At 35.5% G+C, this 23,530-nt stretch overlaps 1 long non-coding RNA gene across 1 annotated transcript in view; it reads left to right on the forward strand.

Moving 5' to 3' along the window:
• Positions 1-23,265, forward strand: part of LOC103891445 (uncharacterized) — a 34,137-nt gene extending 10,872 nt beyond the window's left edge. Inside the window, exons 2-3 of the long non-coding RNA XR_010136502.1 lie at positions 16,203-16,287; positions 22,677-23,265. This is a non-coding gene — a long non-coding RNA (uncharacterized LOC103891445). The remainder of the gene's footprint in view (positions 1-16,202; positions 16,288-22,676) is intronic.
• The last annotated feature ends 265 nt before the right edge of the window (positions 23,266-23,530 follow it).

Genomic DNA, 23,530 nt, shown 5'->3' on the forward strand with positions numbered 1-23,530 from the left:
TACAGGCGCCTGCTACCATGCCCGGCTAATTTTTGTATTTTTCGTAGAGACAGGGTTTCACCATGTTGGCCAGGCTGGTCTCGAACTCCTGATCTCAGATGATCCACCCGCCTTGGCCTCCCAAAGTGCTGGGATTACAGGCATGAGCCACCGCACCCGGCCCGTTCATGAGATTCTTTGTGCAAGTGTTTACTTTGGCTTTTACTTGTAAAACAACAATGATCCAGCAATAAAACACCTTACGTTGCCTATGCTCAGAAGAAGCCACGACAAGATTTCTGTCACTCTCTAGGTTTCATTTTTAAACTTCCTACAACCCTGCCTTGAGAGAAAATTAATTTACTGGGGCAGTGATAGGGGACATTACAAAAGATTCAGAAAATATACAAATATACACATTGATTAAAAGACATCTATATCACCCTAAGATTTCTTTTGGCTTTTCTTCATTTTTGTTTCAATTTTGTCTCTTCTTTTCTTTCTTCTCTTCTTCTTTTCTGTACTTTTCTTTATCTCTCTTTTTAATTTTTCTATTCTATTTGATCTTCTAGATATCCAAGACTTGTAAACTGGAAAGGTGACTTTTACCAATGATTGTCCACCCATTCAGACATGCCAAATAGCTTGCAGAAAGTTATGTACACAACCAGGTTAGAAAAGAGGGGAACCTGAGAAGGTAAACCATGCTGGTAAGAAAAGTGAACTGGTATTCCATAGTTCACTTAAGATGTAGTTTTTAATTGAATAGTGGTACCATAATTTGGAAACTCCAAACACTCACCCGATGTTTAAGTGTTTGGTTTCTTTAGGAATAAAGAGCCTCCAATGGAAATAATGTAATGTGCCTGAGTCAGGTCGGCTTTTGGAAATAATTAACAAAAACAATCTAAAATCTGATCTGGGGGGGCCTGAAGAAAGATTAGTCATGCACAAATTGAGATAAGTACGAACTACCTCTCTGTTTCTCTTGCAAGTACTCTTCAAATTGGGATTTTTGTCTAGTTTATGAAAATAATTACCTTTTTAAAAAAGACTCAGTTCCATTTTTGGCAACTGACATTTTGTAGATCATAAAATATAAATTCATGTTCTACTAAGTAAAACAAATCAAGTAGGTGAGAGATAATTTTCTCTTTTGCCACTCTTCTCCAAAATCAAATTTCTCAGTTCTGCAAAGCTTTAAAATCACACATTTTAAAAATAAAATACAACTGTACAAGAAAAAATGTGAATTATAAGAGCATTAAAGCAAATTTATAAAGGTTCATTTTACTTAGTATTAGAAGCAGTTTTGCAAGAAACTGGGATATTTTGCGGAGTTAAGTGGTCAGTAATCTGCCTAGTTTGAGAAAGCTGAATTAGCAATTCCTTCAGGAACAAATGGCTTACTCTTGTTATTTGAATGTTCTTTTTTGAAATATTTCATCAGCATCATACATACACCATTTCTTCATCATTTAATGATACCATGGTGTGTTTTAAGAACCCTTGTATCTATACTTTGTTGGCTCAGTAAATACATTATTTTCTCTGAATCTACTGGATCATTACATAGCACATTTGTAGAGTTTATTTCACCCATACCTCAGTGCTAAATGTGATTATTTCTTGTTTCCAGGGAAATTTAGTATTGGAGCAGCACAGCAGGCGAAGCTAAACCTAGTGGTAAAATTAGATGGACACATAATTCTGAGTGTTTACTCAAAGGGTTCCAGTACTGCTTTATCAATGCAGGAAGAAACATTTAATCTTCTCTGTATGATCAGCGTCTTTCACAATACCAGCCATACATTTGATTCTTGAGAATGTTTGTTGGATAAATGAATAATATAAAAATTCAGTCATTACATGTTTTTTTCCATTCAGATATCAGTCTGGCACGCTACTGAGTGTAGGATGCTCGCATTCAGGTGAACACATGTTATTTCTCAGGAACCACAGAGTCTTTCATGGCCTGACACAGGAGGTTGAGGTGGAGTAGAGTCTGGCGTTACTTGTCTTCTGTGTGCCAGTACCGGCTCAGTACTTTACCTTTGCTTTGTGATTAGCTGTACAAAAGCACTTCAAGGAGAGCATGATTATTCCCACTTTACAGATGGTTCAGGACTGTTTGGTCCCAAAGTCCTTGTTAAGGAGAATTTGTTTAAGAATAGAATTTAAACAAACATTATAACAAGTTAACATTATTCGGCAGTGGCTGAGAAGTTATCATGCACCAGAGAAGAAAGAATTATGTGAATCTTATTACTTTCCTCTCCAGACTCCATTTAACAAAATGCACACACACACACACATACACACACGCACAATATTAAAACAAGTCTTGGAATTCAGCCTTTGCAGGCCCCAACTCATACCTCCAATTACATTTATAAGCCCTTTTTATTACAGAAAATGCGTTTAAGAGGAATTATGTAAGATTTATTTAAGGCAAAACCCATGAAAACTTTTTTTCTTTTCTACTTTTGTTTTTAAGCTCAGGTCAAACTGAAAGAGAAAGTAAATCAGGCAAAGAAACCTCTTTATTTTTCATTACAGTAGCAGTCAAATGGTATGTGTACAATAAGCTGAATTTTTAAGACTTCTTTGTAATTTTTTAAAATCACAAACAATATTAAAATTCCAAGTAGATTGGGATGCATACTTACTTATAAGAGTTATGACAAAACGAGGATTAAAATATTTATATACAAAAGGATTACACAAATTTAGAAGAAAATCAGTAAGACCATCATGCACAAGAAAGATGAGAACTGACAGTTAACAAAAAAGAAAGATAAATGGCTTAATAAACATTGTAAAATCTTTAACATCACTAACAATTAAAAACAAAAGTGAAGACAATAATGCAGTTATATTTTCTCCAATTAAGCAGCAAGGTTAATTTTTTATTTTATTTTTTATAATGCACAATACAGCTAGAAGTGTAAATTAGCCAACAAGTTTTGTAAAGCAGTTTATAAATATGTATCAAAGAAGCTTTAAACATGTTTCTAGAGTGCTAATCTAAGGAAATACTCTGAAACGCAAGTAAATATTTAAATATAAAGGTATTCTTTGAAAATATTCTTTTATAAAGTAAAAAACCAGGAAATTCAATGTCTTCAAATAAGAAGCACATATGAAAACCATTTAATATGCTGGAAAATAAATTCTTGTGACCTAATAATAATAGTTATAAAACAGGCTATATAAAACTACATGACAGTATGATTTCAACCATAGAAAATGATACTTAGTGAAAGATGTCAATAGCAGTGATAACAACAGTTATCTATGCTTATTTCAATTATTTTTACTTGTTTCACTTTGTTTTTCTGTATTTTCCAAGTTTGCTTTCATCGCTAGAAAAAAATTACAGAAGAAAAGAGAAAAACCAGAACAAAAGCAAAACTTTCATCATATAGGCTCAATTAGATGCAGAAAGAGAAGAGGAACTTAATCCTGAGCATCTCAAGTTGACATGCGTTTCCTTTGTGGTCCAGCTTCTGTATAGCATATCTAGCGTCAAAAATCCAACCCAAACCAGGTATTGATTTTAGTCGACCACCAGATCTAGCTGATACAACACAGAATGACAAAGTGACCATCCAAGTAAATACATTATTAGGATGCATCAATCTAATGTCCAGAACAAAGGAGGTGATGGCTCAGCCTACTCTGGACTCACCAGACCCTGTCTGGATGGTATGGTTAGCGCTGTGCACCTGAAACAGAATGGTGAATAACTACGGTCTGTCCAGAAGAGGGTAGCCATAATGGCAAAATGTCTTGAAACCCTATGACGTTGCTGCTTAAAACTCCTCCGTTTTTTTATTATTTTTGGAAAAATGTCCGTAAGTCTACAAAACCCAGCTTCATCTGGGAAGACCCTCCCTGACTCAAAAGTCTAGTCATGCAGTTTTTGTTTCATTTCCTTCAATAGATCAAGTTACTCCTCACTTCAAAACTTAGAATTCCCTGGCTCGTACTTTGAATTATTTTTTGAATGAAGGAATGAATTCTGTAAAGCCTGTCTGTATATTTTCGTGATCACTCTCCCCTTCTACATCTTAATTTATACATAATGTTTAGAAAATGAGATTCTAAATCTGAAAAAGAGAAAACAGGTGGGAGAGGAGGGGATATGATTCCTTCTGTTTAACTCCATTAACTAGAATTAAGATTAATTACAGTTCTAAAACCATAAGGAAGAACGTTCTAAAAACTACATTTAAAAACTGGTATTGGTGCAAGGAACTCCCCTGTATGAAGTGTGTGCAAGTCATATTTGAGCATAAGCATGGGTTGGAGTTATCATAAAGGGGATTTTTCTGTCGGGTAGCTGAGTTTCATTACTCTCAAAAAATTACTTCAAAGTACGTGATTCTGTGACTTAGCAATCTCTTTGGCTATAGAGGCACTACATAAGGAAGAGAAGATTTAAGACAACAGGAGGCATAGAGCTAAACAAAGAAAAGCTTGGGGAAAAAAAGGAAATGTAACACTGTCTCAAAACATTTGATCTCATCATTTCGAACCTTCTCTGAGGCTAGGGTTGGCAGGCCTCCCAGAGAAACCAAAACAAAGCAACCTAACAGGGCACCACAAAACAAAAGGCGACCTAAGCTGGGCGATGAGAAGATGAAAGCCGTGTGTCCAGATTCACTGAAGAGAGAGAGAGGAGACATGAAAGGCAGGCTTTCTCTTTAGGGTCCTTTTCAATTCACTTAAAGGCACACCTTTGAAATGCACATCCTCAGCAGAGAGGGGGCAGTTCCCTGAATCCAGAAGTTGAGGCGTTAATGACCATGGCTAAAGGAATGTGTTGAAATGTCAGTGCAACTGCTTTCTCTATCTTCACTATCCTTAACCAAAAGTTGTGTCATCAGTCTGGAATGAGCAATGCCTGCTCAACAAACCCAGCTTTTTTCCTTCTCTTTGTATTTGCTTATTCACAGTTCAGAAATTGTCCAATGACCTTCTTACTGTCTAATCAAGGGAATTCATATTGTTGTGGAAAGAAAAACAACTTCCATTTGGTTTGAGTGAAAGATCCACATGATGTTTCTGTTTGAGACATGAAAGATGAAAACTGAGCTATACTGTATAGTTTAACCTTATTAAGGGGTGATTTGTTTCCCAGCTACAGTGTGGAAACTCCTTGTGAGGTAGAACACAAATGTTTTATTTTTGACTGCTGCTAAAAGATATTTATGTTTTTTGGGTGCTATGATGTTTATTGGGTTCTCACTAGTTTCAGGCAATGAGCCGAGTGATTTGTATGCATTATGTCCTAAATCCTAACAATAGCCTGGAAGTAGATCCAATTATAGCCCTTTTCACAGAAAAAGCCTAGAGCGGGTAGGTTGCTTACTTCAAGTCTACAAGCTTCTAAGAAGCAGAGCCAGTTATATATTTGAGAGTTTCATATATTTGCACATCACCTGTCCACTGTAGTTCAGCATAAAACACCGTCATCTGCTGCTATGGACAGATAAATACCCTTCACACTTCTTGTTCATTCTGACAGAAGCAGGTACTGTAAAAACAAACGAAGTTCAGAAAATGGTTCATATCAACTGTATACTCTTTATTGCTGTAAGAATTGGGAAACGCCGAGGTGGGAGGATCACTTGGGCCCAGGAGTTTGAGACCAGCCTAGGCAACATAGGGAGACCACAAATCTACAAAAAAGTACAAAAATTAGCCTGATATTGTGGCATGTGCCTGTAGTCCCAGCTACTTGGAAGGCTGAAGTAGGAGGACTGCTGGAGCCTGGGAGGTCAAGGCTTCAGTGAGCAGTAATCATACCACTGTACTCCAGCCTGGGCAACAAAGCAAGACCCTGTCTTACACACACACACACACACACACACACACACAAATTGGGAAAGTAGGATAGTATCAGAATTAGGAAACACATAATATTACATTTATTTTAACTTCGTTATTAAAAATTTCAAGTACATTTCGAAATAGAGAGAATATTATAATAAAGCCCCACATATTTATCACCTAGCCTTATTAATGATAATTTTACCGTATTTCCTTCGGCTACTATCTCTTTTCTCAGTTGTTTTAAAGTAAGGTCCAGATACCATTACCTCAGCCTTCAAGTTCTTTAGCATGGATCTCTAAAATTTGAAGACATTTTCTTACATACGATTCACTCCTAAGAAAATTAACAAGTTCCTTATCATGTCATACCCAGTTGGTATTTAGATTTCCCATATGTCCCCAATTTTCCATCAGTTTTTTTTTACAATTGTTGAAATAAGTTCATCATGATAGTGATGAAAGAGATTTAAGAAAACTTACTTCTACAGACAAAGCAAATGTGGGATGGATTTGGAAGCAGAGAAAAATGGGATGGGTACCTGTCCAGGACTTACCACATGCAGTCTGGGAACTCAACTTAAGTCGCCAACACTACTCTTAAACCCCACCTGTGTCTGAGCTTAAATGAAAAATCATAGCATGAGGATTAAAATCATAGGCTCTTTAATCAGATTGCCCAAATTCTCCACTTACTAGCTGTGCAACCTTGGGCAAGTTAATCTCTTTGTGCCTTAGTGTTCTTCTATGTGAAATAGAAATATTAGTATTTATCTCACAGAGTTTTTGAAAAAATTAAATGAAATAATATGAAAATTAAATGACATTGAACAGTGTCCAGTATACTATATGTGCTCAATAAGTGTTAGCTGTTGTCAGCATTATCGTTGTCATCATCATTGTCATCAACATCACCATGTTAGTTATCATGATGGGGACTGGCTCCAGGCTAAAGACTGATCCTGCAGCTGATCAGAATACAGGAGTAATGAGAATGGAGAATTGGGATCAGCGACTTCATACATTGTTTTTCCAAATTCTTTTTTATGCTGTCATATGATCCTTTTCATGAAGTTATTTTAAATCCACCTGCCTAGGGCTGGTGAAAAAAAAACATCCAAACAAACAACTTACTGTCTTAAGCTAGTGTCCAGCCCCTTTGCGTGGGTTTTCTCCAACCCAGCAGCCACTATCCAGGCTCTGCAGAAGAGGAATCTTTTTGTCCCATCTAAGCAAAGGTTTTCATGCACTCCATAAATGCCACCTTGGCTTACTTAGCTCTCCTAACCTTGTTAGCCTATGAACCTCAAGTATCATTTTCTACCACTTTCTAGCCTTGCCTTTTCACCCATTCATCAATTCAGTTTCTTTGAACTTGGACCATCCTCCCCTTACTCTCTCATTTCCTTACTGTATCTCAGCAGAAGCAAGTCATTCAACAAGCTGTATTGAACAATCTACTATGTGATAGGCACTATGATCATCATTGAGAATACAAAAACGGATAACACATTTCTACCCCTAAGGAACTCAGAGCCTGTATGCTATCATGTGGATAGCCACTTGCCTGGTCTGTTTTTGCTTCAAGGGTGTGTCACAGACAACAAGATGTGAGAGTCTATATTATTGATCATCATTAGAAGAGTTAGAGTGTATTGAATTATATATTTGGTCATCAATTTAAAAATTTTCCATTTATTGCATTCATATTTATGACTGCCATAAAATAATTTTGACAGTTAATTTTATGAGGAAAACCAAACTCAGGGTTATAGACTATTAGATTTACTGGAAGAGTAATGAAGAATTCTAAATTTGAACTGTCTAGCCATCACAAAGTAAAGGGGAGCTTTCCAATTATATATATGGCCACCAATTCTGCAGAATTCCTATAAAAATCAATTATTTCTCTTTCTTCCCAGCCCTCATTTCTGAGCCTCTGTTGGTCATGCTGTTGCAAAATTTACTTCACCAAAGTGTACTACTGTCCACATTTTCAGCAAATGAAAAATTAAAGGCAATTTAAGATGAAGTGACATCAAGAGGGAAGCAGAAAGACTAAAATTGTGCAAGCCTCAAAGATTTTCTGGAAATAAATGACACAACTCTGGATTTAGCTGGTCCATTCCATCCCCAGATGCCTTCATTAGAGGTTTAGGACTGTCACATGCCATCTTCCTTTCCTTCCATCTTAGGAAATTGATTCCTTTCACCTACACTATTCACTTCTTTTGTACATATTGACTGATAGTACATAAGAAGCTTCATCCAATTCCTGATTTAAGCACTAACTTCAAGGGTAGAAAAAATGATTTCAGTACTAGCCTCACAGGTAGAAAGGATGATTCATTCATTAGGCAGGGGTCCAGCAGAGGTAACAAAAAATGAAGAGAGAAAGCAAATGCAGAGATTGAAGAGTTCTAGAGTGGGCAAAATAGGATGTGCAGAAGAACAGGAGACAGGTCAAGTATAGCCCACAGGGTGTCAATCAAAGGTTTTAGTTCCCAAGAATGGTCTGGCTAGAGCTGGTGGTATAAATTCTGTCTCCAGAACATCCAAACTGTGTTTTTTGCCCTTAATTTAATTTAGTTCATTTAATTTTAAAATTCAGACCAAGCAGAATATGTTGACTTAAGGGTACTATCCCTGGAACAGACTGCCTACATTTGTGACCCTTTCTAGTTAGTGGCTTTGGATAAACTATTTACATGTCTGTGCCTCAATTTCCTCATCTGAAAATGGACATAACAGATGTATCAACTGCATGGAGTTGTTGTGAGGATTACTTTTGAGAATGAGTACAGGTAGTCAGGGTAAAGCTCTTAACTACAGTGAGGGCTCATTAATTAGCTGTTAAAATCTGAAAGAATATAAACCTGCAGTCTGCAACCATACTTTCCATCACAAGGAGAAAGTCATTCTGTAGTAGGAAAGAATAAAGTCAACACACAGACAGAGATGAAGAGAGAGAGAGGAAGTCTCCATTTGAGGAGTCCTTGGCCTTAGTTATTTCTGAGGTTCACTCTACTCCTGCCCATGCAATTTGCCTACATGAAACAGTACATTTTTAAAAATTTTTATTAGGATATCTTCAGTTGGGTTTCTGTAAATTGCAGCCAAAGAATTCTGACTTATAAAACCTACTTTGTGACAGACGCAGAGCTATGTTTTAAATGTATATTTCATCTTACAATTCTCAAATGAGCCTGTTACGGGCAGGGAAACTGCAACTCAGAGAATCTTCTGCTCCACTGCTACCCATTTTAAGTAGAAAAGCAGTATCAAATAGTGCTTAGAGGACACTCTGGAGCCAGACCTACTGGCTCTATTGCTTACTAGCTGGATAATCTTGGGTAAGTTACTTAACCCCTAAGGGTATTCGTTTTCTCATCTGTTAAAGGGGAGATATTAATAGGACCTACTTCATAGCATAATGTGAGGATTTAAAGGCAATTATATGTAAAGCACTTAGGATACACTGAGAACTCTAAAAATATTAGCTGTTATTATCATAGAGACTTTTCCTAATACCTTTTATAAAACTTTGTCATTCTCTGACCCCTCATCCAGCTTTTTCTTCCTAGAGGTATTACACTTGACACAGTAAATATTTATGTACATGTGTGTCATTGTCCCTTTACAAAAATGTAAGTTTTTGTTTGCTACTTTCCCAGCACTTAAAAAAGTAGCTGAGATATAGTAAGTGCTATCATAAGTACAAGTTGAGAATGAATAATCAACTTGTCAAAATTCTATAGCTAATTAGTAGCTGAGCTGAACAGGATTCCAGTTCAGGGCTGATTAGCTCCAACTTAAGCACTTTCTACTATAACATAATCTGAAATTTCCAAGTTTGTAGGTTATTAATATGTAAAATGTCATTTTAAGTAGGAAAATACTGCAAGGAGAAACAGTATGGTGTAAAGGTAAGAACATGGAGTCTGTAGACATAGAGTTTTATCAGAAATGAGTTATCTGACTATAAGTTGTTATATCTCATTAGACTTTATTTCCTCATCCGTAAAATGAGAAGTTTAGATAAAATAATTTCTATGATTTCTCTCAGTTCAATTTTCCTGACTTGATTCCACAGTTAAGTAAACCAAATTTGTTAGCAAATAGTTTTGTACCATGGTATATTTTTATATTCAAGGCATCTCTCTCTGTATTTTCTCCTGCTACAGTGAATAAAGAGAAAAGTTATAAAATAAATTACAAAGAGAATTTGGTAACAGCTAGCAATCCAATTGTGCTGTAAGCTATATTGATTTTTGTCCTTGAAATCACCTTCTAAAATCAGAGTTATTCCAGAGAAATAACTTTCTGCTACGACATGGGCCCAAATGCTAAGGGAGTATTATCACCAGTGACAGAGAGAGGTGTCCGGGGACAAAGCCGAATAGGAAACTAACCTTCTAGCAAAGGTCGCCAGTCTTCTTTGCTCGCTCCACTCAACTCCTCTTATTCTTAAGATCTTTAACACAAAAGAGAATACGATTAACCGTTGTTTACCTAGTTAAGTGTGTTCCCCACCTAGAAGCAAAATTATTGTGAGGTCCTAGCTTGCATTTTTGTATTCTTAGCCAGTGTTTAGTAGAAGGCAGGATACATATTAGATACCTAGTGAGTAATGAATTACTAATGAATTGTTTTCATCTCTGGGGTTCTATATGATCTGCCAATTGAACACCACTCTCCTAGTCTCCTCCATTCCACTTTCAATGATGTTTCTTTTTATTATCATCTCCTTTGCCTTTTACTTTATGTATGGCTCTAAACGAAGTTCATTCCTCTGGTCCTGACCACCTCTCATGTTCCTACAGAATAATCTCACCCCTTGTTGCTGGCAGTATTGTGCTTGTTCCTATCTTTTAAATTCTGATTTTCTAAAGGAAAATATTTTACCTTCCTGATATTTTTTGGTGGAGGTGGGAGGGTGGCTTGAGTGTTAGCAGTGTTAAAGAGATAAACACTGAACAACATAAGGTGAAACGCAATACTATTTAAACAGATTTGCCTTTCTATTTCTCAGTCCACTTCTTGGGTTTTCTTCCATTCTCTTACTTTGTCATTGAAAAGCTAAGCAATCCTCTTATTTGCTCATTTCGTATCATATCAGTAAAAGGTTTATTTCTCCAAAAACACAGGAAGAATGTATGCATAAAGAATAAACATGAAGTAATATTTTGATTATACTTACTAAAACTAATCTGAAAAGCAGACAAGAAAATGAAAAGACATCCCAGTTGTGAGCTCTATTAGAATTCAGCATAATTTTTTAAAAAATTAAATATACAAAGAAATAGAGGAAAATGACATTGTTCTCTACAGAGGTAATTTATTTTGGCAAGAGTTTGGCCTTTAGATAGCCTGCTTGGGCCCATTCCATCTCCAGTTTTCTGCAATTCCCCCTTAAAGCTCTTTAATGTTGAACTTGTATTATAAACGTATCTTAAAAGATTTTGTTTAAAATAATCTGACAAAGCAAAGTATGAAAAGAACGCATTTCTGAGAAGGCACTTAGAAAACCAGAATTTGTACACCAGTGGAGCAAAAAAATGATGTCATATTAATTTAGCAAGCCATAGTTCTCTTAAATGCCAGAAAGAGCAATATCTTAACAAGTGAAGAATGTGCTAAGAGTTGGTGGACTAATATCAAATCAGTGATTTAATCTAGTTTGAGCAAAGCTTTAACATATTAATTCCAAGATATTTTTTCTTTTTATTATTATTATTATTATTATTATTATACTTTAGGCTCTATGGTACATGTGCGCAACGTGCAGGTAAGTTACATATGTATACATGTGCCATGCTGGTGTGCTGCACCCACTAACTCGTCATCTAGCATTAGGTATATCTCCCAATGCTATCCCTCCCCCCTCCCCCCACCCCACAACAGTCCCCAAAGTGTGATGTTCCCCTTCCTGTGTCCATGTGTTCTCATTGTTCAATTCCCACCTATGAGTGAGAATATGCGGTGTTTGGTTTTTTGTTCTTGCGATAGTTTACTGAGAATGATGATTTCCAATTTCATCCGTGTCCCTACAAAGGACATGAAATCATCATTTTTTATGGCCGCATAGTATTCCATGGTGTATATGTGCCACATTTTCTTAATCCAGTCTATCATTGTTGGACATTTGGGTTGGTTCCAAGTCTTTGCTATTGTGAATAATGCTGCAATAAACATACGTGTGCATGTGTCTTTATAGCAGCATGATTTATAGTCCTTTGGGTATATACCCAGTAATGGGATGGCTGGGTCAAATGGAATTTCTAGTTCTAGATCCCTGAGGAATCGCCACACTGACTTCCACAAGGGTTGAACTAGTTTACAGTCCCACCAACAGTGTAAAAGTGTTCCTATTTCTCCACATCCTCTCCAGCACCTGTTGTTTCCTGACTTTTTAATGATTGCCATTCTAACTGGTGTGAGATGGTATCTCATTGTGGTTTTGATTTGCATTTCTCTGATGGCCAGTGACGGTGAGCATTTTTTCATGTGTTTTTTGGCTGCATAAATATCTTCTTTTGAGAAGTGTCTGTTCATGTCCTTTGCCCACTTTTTGATGGGGTTGTTTGTTTTTTTCTTGTAAATTTGTTGGAGTTCATTGTAGATTCTGGATATTAGCCCTTTGTCAGATGAGTAGGTTGTGAAAATTTTCTCCCATTCTGTAGGTTGCCTGTTCACTCTGATGGTAGTTTCCTTTGCTGTGCAGAAGCTCTTTAGTTTAATTAGATCCCATTTGTCAGTTTTGGCTTTTGTTGCCATTGCTTTTGGTGTTTTAGACATGAAGTCCTTGCCCATGCCTATGTCCTGAATGGTAATGCCTAGGTTTTCTTCTAGGGTTTTTATGGTTTTAGGTCTAACATTTAAGTCTTTAATCCATCTTGAATTGATTTTTGTATAAGATGTAAGGAAGGGATCCAGTTTCAGCTTTCTACATATGGCTAGCCAGTTTTCCCAGCACCATTTATTAAATAGGGAATCCTTTCCCCATTTCTTATTTCTCTCAGGTTTGTCAAAGATCAGATAGTTGTAGATATGTGGCATTATTTCTGACGGCTCTGTTCTGTTCCATTGATCTATATCTCTGTTTTGGTACCAGTACCATGCTGTTTTGGTTACTGTGGCCTTGTAGTATAGTTTGAAGTCAGGTAGTGTGATGCCTCCAGCTTTGTTCTTTTGGCTTACGATTGACTTGGCGATGTGGGCTCTTTTTTGGTTCCATATGAACTTTAAAGTAGTTTTTTCCAATTCTGTGAAGAAAGTCATTCGTAACTTGATGGGGATGGCATTGAATCTGTAAATTACCTTGGGAAGGATGGCCATTTTCATGATATTGATTCTTCCTACCCATGAGCATGGAATGTTCTTCCATTTGTTTGTATCCTCTTTTATTTCCTTGAGCAGTGGTTTGTAGTTCTCCTTGAAGAGGTCCTTCACATCCCTTGTAAGTTGGATTCCTAGGTATTTTATTCTCTTTGAAGCAATTGTGAATGGGAGTTCACTTATGATTTGGCTCTCTGTTTGTCTGTTATTGATGTATAAGAATGCTTGTGATTTTTGTACATTAATTTTGTATCCTGAGACTTTGCTGAAGTTGCTTATCAGCTTAAGGAGATTTTGGGTTGAGACAATGGGGTTTTCTAGATATACAATCATGTCATCTGCAAACAGGGACAATTTGACTTCCTCTTTTCCTAATTGAATACCCTTGATTTCCTTCTCCTGCCTGATTGCCCTGGCCAGAACTTCCAACACTATGTTAAATAGGAGTGGTGAGAGAGGGCATCCCTGTCTTGTGCCAGTTTTCAAAGGGAATGCTTCCAGTTTTTGCCCATTCAGTATGATATTGGCTGTGGGTCTGTCATAAATAGCTCTTATTATTTTGAGATACGTCTCATCAATACCTAATTTATTGAGAGTTTTTAGCATGAAGGGTTGTTGAATTTTGTCAAAGGCCTTTTCTGCATCTATTGAGATAATCATGTGGTTTTTGTCTTTGGTTCTGTTTATATGCTGGATTACATTTATTGATTTGCGTATATTGAACCAGCCTTGCATCCCAGGGATGAAGCCCACTTGATCATGGTGGATAAGCTTTTTGATGTGCTGCTGGATTCTGTTTGCCAGTATTTTATTGAGGATTTTTGCATCAATGTTCATCAAGGATATTGGTCTAAAATTCTCTTTTTTTGTTGTGTCTCTGCCAGGCTTTGGTATCAGGATGATGCTGGCCTCATAAAATGAGTTAGGGAGGATTCCCTCTTTTTCTATTGATTGGAATAGTTTCAGAAGGAATGGTACCAGCTCCTCCTTGTACCTCTGGTAGAATTCGGCTGTGAACCCATCTGGTCCTGGACTTTTTTTTGTTGGTAAGCTATTGATTATTGCCACAATTTCAGCTCCTGTTATTGGTCTATTCAGAGATTCAACTTCTTCCTGGTTTAGTCTTGGGAGGGTGTATGTGTTGAGGAATTTATCCATTTCTTCTAGATTTTCTAGTTTATTTGTGTAGAGGTGTTTGTAATATTCTCTGATGGTAGTTTGTATTTCTGTGGGATTGGTGGTGATATCCCCTTTATCATTTTTTATTGCATCTATTTGATTCTTCTCTCTTTTTTTCTTTATTAATCTTGCTAGCGGTCTATCAATTTTGTTGATCCTTTCAAAAAACCAGCTCCTAGATTCATTGATTTTTTGAAGGGTTTTTTGTGTCTCTATTTCCTTCAGTTCTGCTCTGATTTTAGTTATTTCTTGCCTTCTGCTAGCTTTTGAATGTGTTTGCTCTTGCTTTTCTAGTTCTTTTAATTGTGATGTTAGGGTGTCAATTTTGGATCTTTCCTGCTTTCTCTTGTGGGCATTTAGTGCTATAAATTTCCCTCTACACACTGCTTTGAATGCATCCCAGAGATTCTGGTATGTTGTGTCTTGGTTCTCGTTGGTTTCAAAGAACATCTTTATTTCTGCCTTCATTTCATTATGTACCCAGTAGTCATTCAGGAGCAGGTTGTTCAGTTTCCACGTAGTTGAGCGGTTTTGAGTGAGATTCTTAATCCTGATTTCTAGCTTGATTGCACTGTGATCTGAGAGATAGTTTGTTATAATTTCTGTTCTTTTAAATTTATTGAGGAGAGCTTTACTTCCAAGTATATGGTCAATTTTGGAATAGGTGTGGTGTGGTGCTGAAAAAAATGTATATTCTGTTGATTTGGGGTGGAGAGTTCTGTAGATGTCTATTAGGTCCGCTTAATTCCAAGATATTTTTTAAAAATGAAAAAACACTTTCATTATGTTTCAATAATTGCTTTCATATTTTTATTGCTCAGATGCATTTAAAATGAGAAAACTAAAACTAATTTGGTTAGAAGATATATTTCATTCCAAAAATGCTCATCGTTTTTCTTCACAAATGTTAATATGGACTAAGACAGAACAATTATTCCTCTAGAAATGCATATAACTTAATGAATATATATCCAGTTTTCTCCTGAAATATTTTGGAAGCATGATGGGTATTTATACATAATCAGATTAGTATACATAAATCTCGAGAGCTTAATTACAGGAAAATAAGAAGTGTTAGAAACTAGTGGGTACTATCAGCCTTGTGCTTTGCTGCTCTTAGTGTTTCCTCTAGAGCTGTTATTCTTAAAGCTAGAAATCTCCCCCAAATATCTTTAGGTTCCATTATAGCTCATTTTATCAATTAAACTAAATTACTTTTGAATTTATCTCATTTTCCAGGCTGCACTTACTGCAGTGTTTAAGCCTTCAAGAGTTTACAATCTTATGTGCAAAGAAAAACATCTTCCCATCTATCTTAAAAACCACAATAAATGCTGGTTTGCATAGTGTTCAGTAAAAGTGCATTTATTATTTATTCTGTTAACTGGAACTCATTAATAAGCACTTATGCCCGTGTATGGTACCAAAATATTCAATTGTCAAAATGACACCTCTATGGTATTCGGCATTTTAGAAGAGTTAGACTACGCTTAACATAAATTATTATTTGAAAACTGGTAAATTTTACATATTATAATTATTATCACACTTGTATATTCATTCCTGATTTTACCCACAAATAGCTTTTTCTGTTGTTCTTTATAATTTCATGGATTCTAGGATTCAGAGAACAAATCTCTACCCTTTGTTATTTTATACATTTCAATCGTCTTGCTGTTCCTACTATTTGCTCCCATTATCTTCTTAGATCTATCTTTTTATGCCAGAGTGCATACTTTATGACTGCTATACAAACTGTGTATTAACATATTTATATATGCACACATTTTTTATCTTTATCTTTGTTCGTTCTCATAAAAGTTTTCATTTTCTGTTTTTATATCCTGCTTTTATTTCCACATGTCAAGCTCTCATCATATTTAAGGATATTGTCCAAAGTGATCTGCAGGGAAGAGGAAAAAGCTGAAGAAACAATGTCGGGGAGGAAAGAGAGTAAGCCTGCTTGGCAAAGAGTCCACTTTTTAACCTATGAGTGTATACATATGAGTATATCTATAAATTTAGTACTGATTCTTAAGAGAAACTTGAGCAAGCAAACAAAGTAGTCTTGTGTTAAGTTTGTACATTGTATTGTTTTGGATGAAAAAGACTCGATTGCTTTGAATTCACATTAGGCAATAAAAGTTTATTTTGATATTAGAAATACAGTATATAATGGATTATACTAGCCTTTTAAAGAAGTTTTGACATTTGTTTTCTGTATATTAGGTTCTGTTTCAACCTTAAAACATACTCAGGTGAATGATGGCTTGTAACCTAATAGTTACATAGAAAACTGGTTATTTGGGTATCAAATCTCAATTTTCTTCTTCTGGTGAGTTTTTCAATTAGCAGTTAGGTGAGATGGTACTTTACATGGTGATGTAAGAGACTTTAAGGAAATGCAATTAATTTGCTGGGAAAGATCGACTTAGTAGTTCCTTGACTTAGAGCCTTATGAGCTGGAGTCAAGTGCTGATTTTGCCACATGCCATGTGTCATCTTTGTCAGCTACATAACTTAGCTGAACCTCAATTTCCTCATTAAAATGAAGATTGTGATTCCAACTTATAGCATTTTTGTGAGGTTTACATGTGAATGGAGCTTGAACCCTGCCTGGAAGAAGAAACTCAGTGATGAGCTTTTCCTTTTGCAATCTTCCAGAGTGATGTGGGTTGAGTTTCAAAGTATATTTCAAATGATGAAAATAAATTTTCAAATAACCAAGTTTTATATAAGCAATAACTGTTTTCATTACTTCAAAGCAAACAGGATACAAATTCATTATTTTTTAATACCCTGAATAGGAAAGAAAGACACTTTCCTGTATTATTATTCTATCTTTTAAATTAATGATGAGTTCAAGAAACAATTTCCCCATGATTTCCATGGTTATGTAAATTAAACATTCAATAAAAACATGCTAACAGAGTGTTTAGCAAAGATGGTTCTGAAAGTGAGAAAATGCCTTCAAAAGACAAAGAGGAGTCAAAACATTCCAGTGATGTCACAGCACTCCTCCTTGTCCTAAGCAAGGTTTTCTTTTACTTCCATTCCCAAGTTTAACCTCTCTTTCCCTTACTTTTCTTTTTTACCCATTGCCTAAAACCTAATTACAGACTAGGGTTGATGTTTAAGTCAGATAAACAGAAAAAAGTCACAACTGCATCTTGATTTACCTCTTGATCACCTAATGTTCAATAATTTAGAGAATTTATTTGATACTAGGATAAAAATCTTGCTCTTCAACCCGTCTTCAGGGCCTAGTATAATGCCAGGCACATGGGAGGGATTCAGCAAAAAGTTATTGAATCTAAGGGTGACATACATCTGGCATGCACTGGTTTGACTAGGCTTGTAAAATATTGGTACTGTTCTGTATATATTGTTATATATCTGTATTGATATAGTTCTGTATAAACAGCTACTGCCCCACGGACCCTCCAGTGCCTCTCTTACTTTCCTGGCCCCTTACCTGGGACACTCCTGTTCCTTGAGTCAGCAATGAATAGGTTAGCTTCTGACAGATCGGGGGTTTTCTAGACCTCACTCAAGAGTTCTGGCTGCCTTTAGCTCTAGGTGACCAGCATCTGTACCATTCTAGCTGTGATGTATTTTTAATATCATCTTTACTATAATGAGTGTTAGTTTAGCATTATTCACTAGCCCTGATGTAACAAAATGGGGGAAAAGTAGTGGTCTGAAGACTATAAGAGGAGGAGAAGTGAAAACAGAGGGAAGGCAGGAGAGGTAGGGAAGGTAGAAAAGAAGCAGGAGGAAAACCTGGTATAAAAGATCACCACCTGCAGGAATTTGATTCATACAATCACTTTTCTCATTTGCTATCCATTGTCCAAACCATCTTCCCAGAATGCTACAGAAAGCTTTTTGAAAAGTATAGGGTACCTGTCTAGAACCAGAGTTGTAATTACTGAGTTTCCTATGCTGATACCATTGCCTGGAAAAATATTATGCCAAATATTTCCCTTCTTTTGCCCTTTGTGTTGGCTTACTTTGGGTAAAATAACATTAGTCAGATTCTTATCCAACCCAGGTGAAATCCTCGTACAATATACTACCAGGGAGTGTCTAAATTATTTCATCGTACTGGGATTCCATTGAATTAAATGTTGTTAAAAATCTAGTATTGTGAATCTTTTGGTTACACGGAGATTTCTGTTTTGTCAAAATGCTATTACACTCTGTAATTTAGAAAGCATTAAAGAATCATTGTTGAATGTTTGGACTGCTTTTGTTTGTACTAGGGCTGTGTTTTGCAAACTGTGCCCTGCTACACTCTAAAAAATGTGGGAGTGGGTTTTGATGGTCAAAAATGTTTGAGAAATACAGTGCATGTTAGCCTATTAATGGGTCTGAGGTTTAAGCCCAAGATTTCTTGAACATCTCTCTGTCTTTTTTTTTTTTCATGGAACACTTCATGTGGGATACCAAGTCTGATAAATGCAAATGTTGGATCAGAGTATTCATTTCTGCATTTATCGAGGACCTGCCATGTGTTTGGAAATGGGTCAGGCTGACAAAGAAAAATAAAGCATAGTACTTGCCGCTGAAAGGCTAGCAGAGGAGATGCAATGCAAAGGATATTACAGAGTTGTCTTGTTTTGTTTTTTTAATTATGGGAAAAAAGCAGACAAAGCAACTGAGCATGGGAGGAGGGGGGTGAGGGCTATGTCTGGGAAAACTTCCCCAGGGAGAAAGTCTCACCGTAAGAATATATCTGTGCAAGTATCAGGCACAAGAGATTTACAAAAAACAAACAAAAAAACAAACAAAAAACCCAGCAGGGAGAAAAGGACCCTCTCACATATCCTAGCCAAACAAATGCCTCCTACCTCAGTATATTGGATATATCAACATGTCTCCCTTATGACTGCCAATTCTCATTTCAGATAGTTCCATGGAAGGTGAGTCGTGGCCATAAAGATAATCTGCATTTTTTTCTTTAACACACACACATGCACACGTTCATAATTTGGGTCTCAATTGGACATCTGCTTAGACTTTAGCTCTCTTTCCATAGCTGGACAGGGATTTAAGAAGTATGCCAGGTTCCCTTGGCTGTAAACTTGTTTTTTCTTGTATCCAACATGCACAGGGGCATGACTTTTTAACTAGTCATTCATCGGATGGGGATTGGGAATGGATTGGAATCCTTGATGTGGTTCCAAACATTGCTGGCTTTTTCAGCGTTAAAACCAACAGCCCAGAGACATTTGACGGTCTTTGATGTGTTCTACACTGAACACACTAGGTGTGCAGCAACACCATTACAAAGGAAGGGAAATGGAACTGGTGTTTCTCTCAAGTCTCTCTCTCTCTCCTTTTAAACATAAATGGTGTGCCCTGCACTCTGCTAACGAATTTATAAATATGATTTTGTTTAATTTTTACAGTACCATATGAGGTATACATTACAATATTTTTACTATTTTTACTGGTATGCAAATGGAGGGACAAAGATTTTGGAAATTTAATGAAGGTAAGTGTCAGAGAGGAGAGTAAAAATGAGATGCACTTCATTCCAAAGCCTGAATACATTTTCCACTGCACTCACTAAAATGCCAGAAAGATGACTGACACATGTCTTGTACCACTCTAAGATAACACTACTGCATTCTAATTTAGTGTGCTAGCCTAATAACAAGAGTCCTTTACTTTAAGCAGGATGCCCTAGCACTTCCTTTTCCTGATGGAAGTACCTGGCCATTGATCAAAATGTGTCAAAACAGAGTTCATCATTTATTTACTTTTCTCCTTTTATCTAATAAATGCATTCCTTGAAGGAATAAGTCCAATTTCGAGTAAAGAATGGATGGCTGGAATTTAGGGTGCTATTCAGAACTCTTCAGTAGCTGACCTGCTACCTTTGAGAAAGACCAATGTTTTCTTTACCTTTTGTTTTCTCTAAGTCCTTTCTCTCTCTCTCTCTTTCTCTCTCTCTCTTCTTAAAATGCAGATTCTGATTTAGTAGGTCTGGGATATCATCTAGGATTTTGCATTTTAAATGGTCTTGCTGATGCTGATCCTCTATGGAGTTTTACTGAGCAGTAAGACCCTAGTAGTGGTCCAATTCTATACCTCTACCACAAAGCACTTTAGAGCAGCCCCTCCCAGATTCCTGTCAGATAGATCCTTTCCATACTCCATCTCACCACTCAGCTAAAGCCTAAACCCACACAATGAGGAAGGCATCACCAGGTTGACGGGTAAGAGGGAGTAAACTGACTTTTTTCCTTAGAACAAAACTATTAGTGATGGGGAGTTGGTATTAAATAGTTCTCTATCTACTTAATATGTTGTGCATCTCTATAAATTGTAAGGTGGGTTACAAGTAATGAGTATGAATAATTTATCTCTTTACATTAGAGCAAACAAAGTTGTTAAAAAACATTGCTTTCACTTTCTTTCAAGAGAGGAGAAAGAGATAAAATCAGAGTTAGCAAGAACTAAGCATTGTACTATCACAACCTAATAATTGTTTGGAAGCCCATGTAGATATATCCATATCATCCTGGTGTGTTGGAGTTAAGAACCACCACTCTTCCTCATAGAGACCTCTGAAATCCTTTGATTCTTCAAAATATGGATGATTTAAAGATGAACAAGGCCATTGATAAGAAAGACTTATTTCTGAGCCAGAGATTAACTTTCTGTACATTAACAGCTCATGAGGGATTTTTTTTTTTTTTTAAGCAGCTAGTGTTGTTGCCTGTATTTTCAATTAAGACAAGCTTCATGACGGTTCCTAAAATGAGGGCTGAATGGGCAAAGTTGAAAAAATTCTGGAAACTGATTTAGCATTCAATAAATTTATGTATACCTAAAGACAACTGTACAATCCAATACTATGTCATTTCATTTTTAAGGGAAAACTATGGCTTTCTCTAAATGTTCTTATAAAAAAAACCATATCAGGAATAAAACAGAATATGGCTCATATTTTTCATATTCAGTTTTTTGAATAATTTAAATATTTCTTTTCCTATTTCTACTTTACGGAAGTTAGGTGAAATAAAATGTGTGTTTGACTAAACATTTAAAGAAAATAATACTACCAGGCAAAATAACATTCTAAACTTGGCATGGAATAAAGATACAATGACATGTAACATTTTCAGCTTGTTCCTGTTTTACCTACAACATTTATTTTGAAAAGCATGACACTGTCTCTTTTAGAAAAATTAATTTTCACCTTTCTACATGTACCAAAAATGCTTCCTTCTCACCTCTCTCTTCACAGTGAGAACTCTATTATTCAAAAGTAGCAGGCATGAGATTGTAGCTACAAAAAAAAAAGCCCACAAATGGAAGATAATCCATTTAAATGCTTTAACGTGCTAAAGGTTGTATAAGGATAAATGGGGAATCACAAATATTTTTAAATAATTTCAATATTTCATTTACCGTTGTTATATATTCTTATTTCAACTTTTATTCTTAATTATGAAACATTTCAAAATGATGCCAGATATTCATACACCCACCATCTAGTTTGAACAGATAATATTTGCATAGATATTTATAGTGTTGTCTTTTTAGCAAGTTTTTTCTATATAAAGAACTATAAAATACTTTTTAGCAAGTTTTCTGTATATAAACTTTTTATATATAAAGTTTTTCTATAACATGTCTACTATAAAGAAGACATTAAAATATTTGTCGATGTCATCAGAGTCAAATCGCTTAAACTGAAATTATCTGCTAACTTCCACATAAAAGCTTATTTGAACTTCAAAAAATGCCAGAGACACCTCTAAGAAATTCTTTCCCATGCTTCTTGCACCACTTCATTGTTCAAAAATAATACTAATAACAATCACCAGAATTTGGGTTTGCTTACATGCAAAAACATTTCTAAATAAGTAAACTAAAAATGAAATGGAAAGCACACTTTGTATACTTTCTGTTAATAATTTATTTTATAATTATTATAAATATTTATTTTGGAAAAAGATTGTTTTGGCGTTTCTATTCCCATTTGTCATGTACTTCGTGTGTGGGTGCATTTTATATATACATATATATATATATACACACACACACACACACGTATCTTAAATACATATATTTAAACTTTAAATAACATAAAGATTGTATTCTACTCTCTTCTGAAAGTCCTTGATTACCAGTGGATGTATAAAGATGTGATAACTAATACAGAACAAGTTTTATGGTACAGAAATTATTAATCACTAAAATAATACATTAAGCTTTGTAAGTAATATATTTAGAAATAATTTAAATGCCAGTAGAAACTTTGACTTATTTATTCATTTTAGGGTACAACTAGAAAATGAGTAGTGTTCATCTTTTACTTGCAGGTAAAGGCTGAGGAGGAAATTCTCACATTCAAGACGATGCTGTCATTATGATGAAGTAAGATGGAACAAAAAGTTGTATGTGAAGTACCCTGGGCAAGCCCCTTTGATAGTTTTAGCTACAGATGCCTGTGTGTTTGCAATGTGGGCCTTTTATAGCTGTATTCTATTAGCTCTGGGTTTACTGTGATATTATGTATATTTGTCTTGGGCCAAACAGCTTGCTTGCCTCAGTTGAAGTCTAAAAGATACTATGGGCTTAAGACAGTTTTTGTTTATTTACTATTTGAGGTGAATTATTCCTTCTTTGGTTCTTTGCTATTCATAATATTATGATATATAATTTTGGCTATGAAATTGTGTAATCTTTTCTATAATATTATTTTGGGCTTCTGTATAAAAGCTTAAAAATATGTTCCACAAATGAGATGCTTATGCTTGTTTATTCAATATTTTTTTCTGTTGGACTTTGGACAAAGTCTTGCCTAGTGGGATTCACATATAAGGAAAGCTTTTTTTTTCTTGTTACTCACAGAATTACGATGTTTAAAATAGCTATTTGAGTTCAATGATACTATACTTTCCATAATAAATTTAGAGTACTTTTTTTCACTTCAAAGAATGCTTTTGAGTTTTCTATGAATAGGTTTCAGTAACTACATTTTTAAAAAGCCCTTAGCTCTGAGGTTTATACTCTTTTACATCTTAAGGTACATTTTTCATGATTTCTAAAATATTTGCTTTTTAAAAATACTACGACTTAATTTTAAAAATTCATTTTTCAAAATTTTCAGAAATTTTAATTGTAAGAATCTGTTTAATTTTTTTTATTTCTTGGTCAAGGCAGTCATATGGTT

Source organism: Pongo abelii, chromosome 13 (assembly GCF_028885655.2).
Source record: "Pongo abelii isolate AG06213 chromosome 13, NHGRI_mPonAbe1-v2.0_pri, whole genome shotgun sequence".
In the NCBI taxonomy this organism is placed as follows: Eukaryota; Metazoa; Chordata; class Mammalia; order Primates; family Hominidae; genus Pongo; species Pongo abelii.